The sequence below is a fragment of the Adiantum capillus-veneris genome, chromosome 1 (assembly GCF_014529385.1).
Source record: "Adiantum capillus-veneris isolate H3 chromosome 1, ASM1452938v2, whole genome shotgun sequence".
NCBI lineage: Eukaryota > Viridiplantae > Streptophyta > Polypodiopsida > Polypodiales > Pteridaceae > Adiantum > Adiantum capillus-veneris.
The window spans coordinates 43,773,794-43,781,494 of record NC_140931.1 but is presented as its reverse complement, the minus strand read 5'-3'; positions in this window follow the sequence as shown (position 1 = coordinate 43,781,494).

The following is a 7,701-nucleotide window of genomic DNA, read 5'->3' as shown; positions in this document are numbered from 1 at the left end:
GAAGTGAAGGGGCAAGAGGGAAGGACCCGGCATTATGGGCAATAATAGAGACCCGACATTATGCTCAATAACAAAGACCTTAATAGTTGTCACAACATCAACTCAACCAAGGGGGAGGTTCCCACAGGGTTCAAATCGCTAGTTAGGTCCATCATATCATGGCATAGAGAAGAGACAAGGCCCTCCAACACATATTGAGGATAGAATATGGAAAATAAAAAAGGTAATTGCCCACAAGACAATAAACTTATCACCTTCCTTATGCTCAGCAAAAGCTAGATTCGCCCACAGGGGGAAGTATCAGGTCCAGACTCTGTTACCATATACATGTGGTAGTGGTGTGTGTGAACACACTTAGGACCGTCGGGCCATTTTTTCCCTCATTAGGAGATTTTTTCCTCGTGCATTGTATATACGCCTGTCACTCTAGGGCTATCTTATCTTTCCATTGCACACTAAGTAATACATTCTCTTTTGTGTACCTTGAGCTTCCTTCATCTTCTCCAAGCTGTGTGTTTCCTAATAATGCTAATTCCAACAATTGGTATCAATGCAGTTTGCATCCTCCCGGGCTGAGTCGTCAGCGTCACCAACACATGCTTGCTCAATTTTTCAGATTTTAGTGAGCTTTGGTGAGCGTCAGCATGTCGTCGAATACTTTGGGACAAGCTCAAAGAGCGTGGTCTGCTCAGATTTTTGATCCGAGCTCATTTTGGCCTTCATTTGCACTACAGGTAGTGCTGCACATGCAATTTTTTCATTTTGTGCAAAATTCTTGTGAGTGCCGTTTTCTACAAAACGCGTCCCTTAGATTCTTCTTCGGGTCATGCTCTATAGCATGTGTTGGTCCCACTTTGTTTTCATCTTTAAATGTGCAACTAAATACCATAGTATTAGATTCTTGTAGATCTATTCTTTTTATCTAGCACGTAGTGACTTGTAGTATGTTCTTTCAATCTAGCTAGAAGGGTTCAATTATTCCAAATCATACTTTGACAGACCCTAGGTCGTTGTATGATGTCTTGTACATAAAAATAGGAAGGCATTTAGAAATTGTTACATGCTGCATATTTTGTCCAAATTGCTGCATCTTTTTCCCTTATGGTTGTTAATAACCATAACTTACCCTAGATGGTTCAAACTGCAATCTATGTAATTAGGCCATTTTTTATATCTATCGAAATATGTCATATAATCATGACCTATAGAGACATGCCAAAATTTTGGTTGAGTTTGGATCAAAGGAAGAGGAAATTTTAGCCTTTAAAAAAAAAAAAAAAAAGACTCTTGATACGTAGATTGGTTGTATCTTCTTGATCAATGATCATTTTGAGGTGCAATTACACTTGGTTATTGGGAAGGACTCTAGATGCCAGCATTGCAAGCACCCCCCCTGCTCACTTTCTATGAATTGAGTGAGCTTTGGTGAGTGTCAGCAAGTCAAGTAATACTTCAGAAAAGCTCATAGAGCTTGGTGTGCTCAAAATCTTGATTTGGGCTCATTTCGGCCTCCATTTCCACTATAGGTAGTAATTCACAGGCGATTTTGTCCTTTTGTACAATTTTTTGTCAATACAATTTTTTTGCAAAATATGTCCCTTACATTCCTCTTGAGGTTGTGCAACATAGCATGTGTTACTTACTATGTTTTTCCTCTTTTGGAGAAAATTTGAGTCACTCGCCATGGCTGACAACAACACACATGTTTTTGAGATGTTTGTTGGTGATGAGAAAAAAATGGATGGGGATAACTACCCAATGTGGGCTTACATGATGACACATGTTCTTGTCTCAAAGGGAATTTGGGATGTTGTGTAGGGCATTGATGTATGTAGGCCTTCTGTGGATACAAGCTTTGTTGAGGACGTTGCAGGTTCTAGCAACTCCATTGTTGCTAGAGTTGTTTTTCCTACAACTGAGCAAAATCAGCAAAATAGGCTTGTGATACTCTGGCTGGTTTTTTTGCAAGGTGCAATGAGGCTAAAATTGCAAAGCTGCATAAAGAACTAGAGTCGAAGATTATGCAAGAGGAAGATGATATGGACACTTTCCGTGCTAGTATTAAGGATATCAATGGGCAAATTATTTCCATAGGTGAAGTTGCTTTTGATAGTTCACTTGTGTAGACTGCTCTAGATGAGTTGCTAGACTCTTACCACACTTTTGCTAGTACTTGGAGACTTATGATCCAAGGAAACCCTCAAACTATCAAGTTTGATGCATTATGCACACTTCTAGTACAAGATTCACTTTCAAGAAAGAACGGAACTAAATAGCGTGCAGTTGTATAGGCATTTGTCGTTTCTCAAAGAGAAGTTGGTAATAGCAATGCAACTACTTCTCATGGTTCTTCAGTGAGTAGCATATCACCTGTATCTAGTGCTTCTATTGGCATAAACTTTTTTGGGAATTTTGATGAAAAAGGCAAGAAGAAGATGCGTTGCCATTATTGCAAGGCTAATGATCACTTGATAAGGCAATGTCCTAAGCTGAAGGCAAAAGAAACTAAGAAGAAAGAGGTTGGATCTACAACCAATGCAGTTATTCTAAAATCTTTTGGAAAAGGAGATTGTGATGTTGATGTAGAGTGGGAATTTAGTGCAGTGTGCTTATGATCCTTCTATCCATAAAGAAACTATGTCAATTACTGTAGAGTCACATGTTTGGTACTTTGATAGTGGTGCTACAAAGCACATTAATTTGCATCGTGTCTTGTTTGCCTCTCTCAAGGCTGTTCTTATAGGAATACAACCACTTGTGCCAACAATGCCTCGTGTCCAGTCAAGGGACTTGGAAAGATTGTGCCAACTACTATGATTGGTAGTTCTTTCACAGTTGTTGATGTACATTATATACTAGGGATAAAAAAGATACTTTTTTGTGTATACACTTGCAAGACTTGGTCTTGTTGTCAAATTTGTGGATGATAGATAGTTCACGATCTTAGTTTTGGTAATAAAATTGTTGCATCTAGCATTTTTTGGCGTGGGTTGTATAAGTTCACTTTGTCTGACAAGCATTGGAAGAATTTTGCAAATGCAATTGTGGATTTGAAGGCTGTTTCAGATACTAGACTTTGGCATGCATGTTTTGCGCATCTAAATTTTGGGACTTTGCTGCATTTGTAGAAATCAGTTATGGTGCTTCTTTGCAACCTCTTAAAGCGCATGTTAAGCATGTTTGTGAAGGCTGTATTTTTGGTAACATGTAGCATTCAAATTTTCTAAAGGAAGGTTCAGTAAGGGCTACATGCAGGTTGCAAATCTTGCATGTTTGTGGGCCTTTGCAAACTCAGTCATTGGGTAATTACCTATACTTTTTTACTTTTATTGACAATTACTCCAAGCATGCAAGGGTGTATATTCCTAAAAATAAGTCCAAAGCATTTATGTGTTTCAAAATTTTTGGTTATAGCTGAAAATGTCTCTATATGTACTATGGACACCCTCCATTCAGATCGAGGGGGGGAGTATATGTATCATGCATTTTTGGATAGACGTGGGATAAAGCATCAATGTAAAATGATGTATCTGACTCAGCAAAATGGTGTTGCTGAAAGAAAAAATAGGTTGCTTATGCAAATGGCACGATTTCTGGTGAAGAGGCAAGCTTTACCACATTTGTTTTGGCTTGAGGTTGTCATGTGTGCTACTTATGTACTTAACATGTGTCCCACCAAAGCCTTGTAGTCCATGACTCCTTATGAATCATGGCATGATAAGGAGCCATATATTGATCACATGCGCGCTTTTGGCTGTTAAGCTTATGCTTTGGTGCCACAAATGCACCACAAAAAATTGGATGATAAGGCTGTCAAATGTATTTTTGTTGGTTACATTCCTAAAAGCAAAGTTTATAGGTTATACCATCTACAAAAGAAAAGTATCTTGGTTTTATGAGATGTATTTGTGAAAGATTGTCTATGGGGGTTTCTGAAGATACTACATATCAGCCTATTACTGTTGTAGATGTATATGATGTACTTGATGTGGAAAGGGAGAATGAATATGTTAGGGGTGTGCCAAAATGGTCGTGCATACTTTGCGTGATAGTAAATTGGATGCACCTATGTCTAGTCGTACTTGCTTAGGTTCTTGCCATGCATCATATGCGTAAGATTATTATGCTTTTCTTGTTTCTAGTTTATGCGATGAAGGGCAACCTCTTTCTTTTGATGAAACACAAAAGTCAAAAGATTGGATGTCTACTATGCAATCAAAATTTGATGCACTTATAGAGAATGAAACATGGAGTTTATGTGATTTGCCTTCTCGCAAAAAGGCCATTAGTGAGGAGTGGGTTTAAAAGTTGAAATGTAAGTCGGATGGTAAGAATGATCGCTACAATGCTAGACTTGTTGCAAAAGGTTTTGCATAGCAAAAAGGCATTGACTATGAAGAGACTTTTGCTCCCACTTGACTCTGTGCATTGGAAGCTCATTTTGGATGGAATGTACATCAATATGACATTGTTACCGCTTTCTTGAATGGTGATATATTTGAGGAAGTATATGTAACATAGCCTCGAGGTTTTGTCAAGAAAGGAGAAGAAATAAATTGTGTAAATATAAGAAATATTCGTATGAGTTGAAGCATTCTCCTCGTGCTTGGTATGAGAAAGCTGACACTCATTTGGTTAAACAAGGCTTTTATAATAGTCCAATTGAGAGAACTTTGTATGTCAAATGTGAGGGTGATGTATTTCTCATCATCATTTTAGGTGCAGATGATATGATTATCGTTGGTTCAAATGAGATACACATTGCCAAATTCAAGGCTGAATTGAATGCCACTTTTAAGATGAAAAAGTTGGAGCTTCCGCATCATTACTTGGGCATACAATTTAAGCAGTGTGATGGAGGTATTGCTTTGTGTCAAGCAAGATACATAGAAACATTACTACGTAAGTTTAGACTTGACTACAAATATAGTGCTACTCCAATGGAAACAAGTTTGAAATTGAGTCTTCATAATGCTAGATATCTTGTTGATGTCACTCTTTATCAGTGTTGTTGGATGCCTTTTTCCACTAATCTACTTTGCATCATATCTCAAGATCCTATTGTTCTACATTTCTTACAGAATTTGCTCACTAATTCTTAAATTGTCCTATGGTTTGCTTCTTTTCTCCTTCACAAATTCAACAAATTAGCAATTTCAAATTGAATCATTTCCATACCGGTTTTTTGATGGTGGTTAGTTAGGTGTGATTTTAAAGAAAAAATTTCCATGTGTAATCCAATCAGTGCTAATTGAAACTTTGATTCTCGAATCCAATCTTTGCCAATTTATTCCTCACCTTTGAGGATTGTAAACTCATTGTGCCGATTGCCTTGAACCAAGGCTGTGATACCACTGTTGAGAATTCCAAGAGACATTTGCCAAAGATCTCAATCTCTCCACACATGCCTATCACAACTCTCATCATCTCTTTCTTTCCGAGTATACATACATAGGTGGACAAAGAAAACTCAATCTACACACACACACATGCACATAAACATTGTCATATGGTGAAAGCTTGTAAAAGAAAGATGTAGACAAGATTGCAATACACAATATGGCACAAAGAGAGGGGGAAAGAGAATCTTGTAAATAAATAGCCTAAAGTCCTACATCTCAAACTCCACGGCACACCTTTTGGAGTTGGGTATTTGATTTTTTATTAATATTGAACTGCTACAAAAAAATAGAGGCCCCTCTTTAAACTTGAGTATATTTGTGGTTCTCTTCACTTATTGCATAAACCATGATGGGGTGTTCCAATCTACACAACATCAACTCACCACCATCAAATTAAAATTAAAGACAATATAGTAGTTAACCATCACATCCAACTATCCCAATTATAATGCTAATTGCATACAATAGAAGGTGCCCAATAGCATAATGCCTTGTTATCTCGAAGCTACCTGCCCAACTTTTCATCCACCCATCCATGCATCTATCAATTTCATCCATGTATTTATATGTTTAAGAAACATGCACATGAGCACTACACTTGTGAGCTCCAATACAATGCAAAGAGAGAGAAACCATTGGTGTGTGCTTGTGAAGTTACTTAGCATTGACATGTTGCATATTAGTAAGAAAGTTGATACGTAGAAAGTTGATATATCACTCACTATGTGTGAGTATTGAAGGGAAAAAAAGTAGATCGGTACCATACAAAAAATACCCATTGTCACTAGACTTAAAAGAATACACATCTTCATATATTAATACATTGTAAAACACTATTTTCCACTATATGATGGTAAAAAGTCTCCTCTAGACTAAAGAGCTCCCTCATTGTTTCAATAATTTGTAGCTTATACACCACACTTGTGGAGAATAGATGCAAAAATAAATTTATGTTCAAGCTTTCTAACATCAAGTAAGACTATACAACAAGCTATGGTTAGAAACAAGAGTAATATAGTTGGGCACATGTGGTGCATATTCCCCCCCTCATTGAAAAAATCTTTTATGACTACACCTCCTCAATCACATTCTGTGTGCAAAAATGGCATAAATTTGAGTGATTTAAGAGCCACTTTGATCCGCAAATGTCATGAAATGTGTACAGACATGGTATTAGCATGCTAAACTCCTTGTCCTTACACTCTACATGGAAAATAGTTCAAAGCTTGCAAACACAAAATGGTCTAAAATAATAACATACTTAGACATTGTAAACACAACAATAGCTATAGTTTCAATAACCAAATCTTTAAACTTCATTATAATGTTCACTTACTCCTCTATACAATCTAAAGGTAAGAAGAACAAATTCCTGTTAAAAACATGACCTTTCATGTAGTTCACATAGGATGGTGGGGTTGTACATTTCATATCTTCGCTCTGCCATACATGTTTCACATGTTATACAAGTTACACGGGATAGAGATCAAAGACATGTCAAGCAGTCGGTCTTCAAATAGACAAGTGATATCTAGTTTGATGACCATCAATTGTTTTTGACAATGATAGAGAGTGATGTCAAACCCACACAAAATTAGCATATCACAGATTGACATGCTTTGAATTAGGTCAATGTGGCAAAACAATGCACAACAAAAAATAAGCCTCCCCACATGTTATTGCAAACGTGTCATATTTAAATTACAACAGGTGATAAAAAGCCACTTCCCCTTCCATGCATACCAAAATTGTTTGTCCAACAAAGCATCATTTGCACAAAAAAAAAAATCATAAGGCATTTTTTATTGCCTAAAATGAAAAAATCCCAGCTTGATTACTAGCTTGCCTTGAAAAAACTGGCAAAATTTTACATGTTTGTGCTCAAATTTTACCCTAAAAAAAGGGGAGTCCTAAGCGTGTCCCTAATTTTTTGGTTAGAAAAAATGTTTTTAGTGAGGCCTACAACCAAGCACCTCTAGTGAAGCCTCCACTTCCACACATGATTGTGAGTGATCACTTAGGCATGCTAAAACCTACAAACCTCTAGGAAAAGCTCGTCTTAGTTTAAACTCAACCATTTTAAAACGTACAAAATTGCTAGATCTAAGCGAAGGTAGAACGAATAAAATTATAAAATGCTCCATCTAAATTAAAAAATAAACATAAGCTTAAAAAGAACATGTCAAAGAAGGTGAAAGTCACAATATGGACCTAAGAGGATGCTTAGCTGATCCTAATGGTCACCATAGTGATTAAAGGGTTGAGTAATCTTACGATGCCTATTGTGAGGCAAATTGTG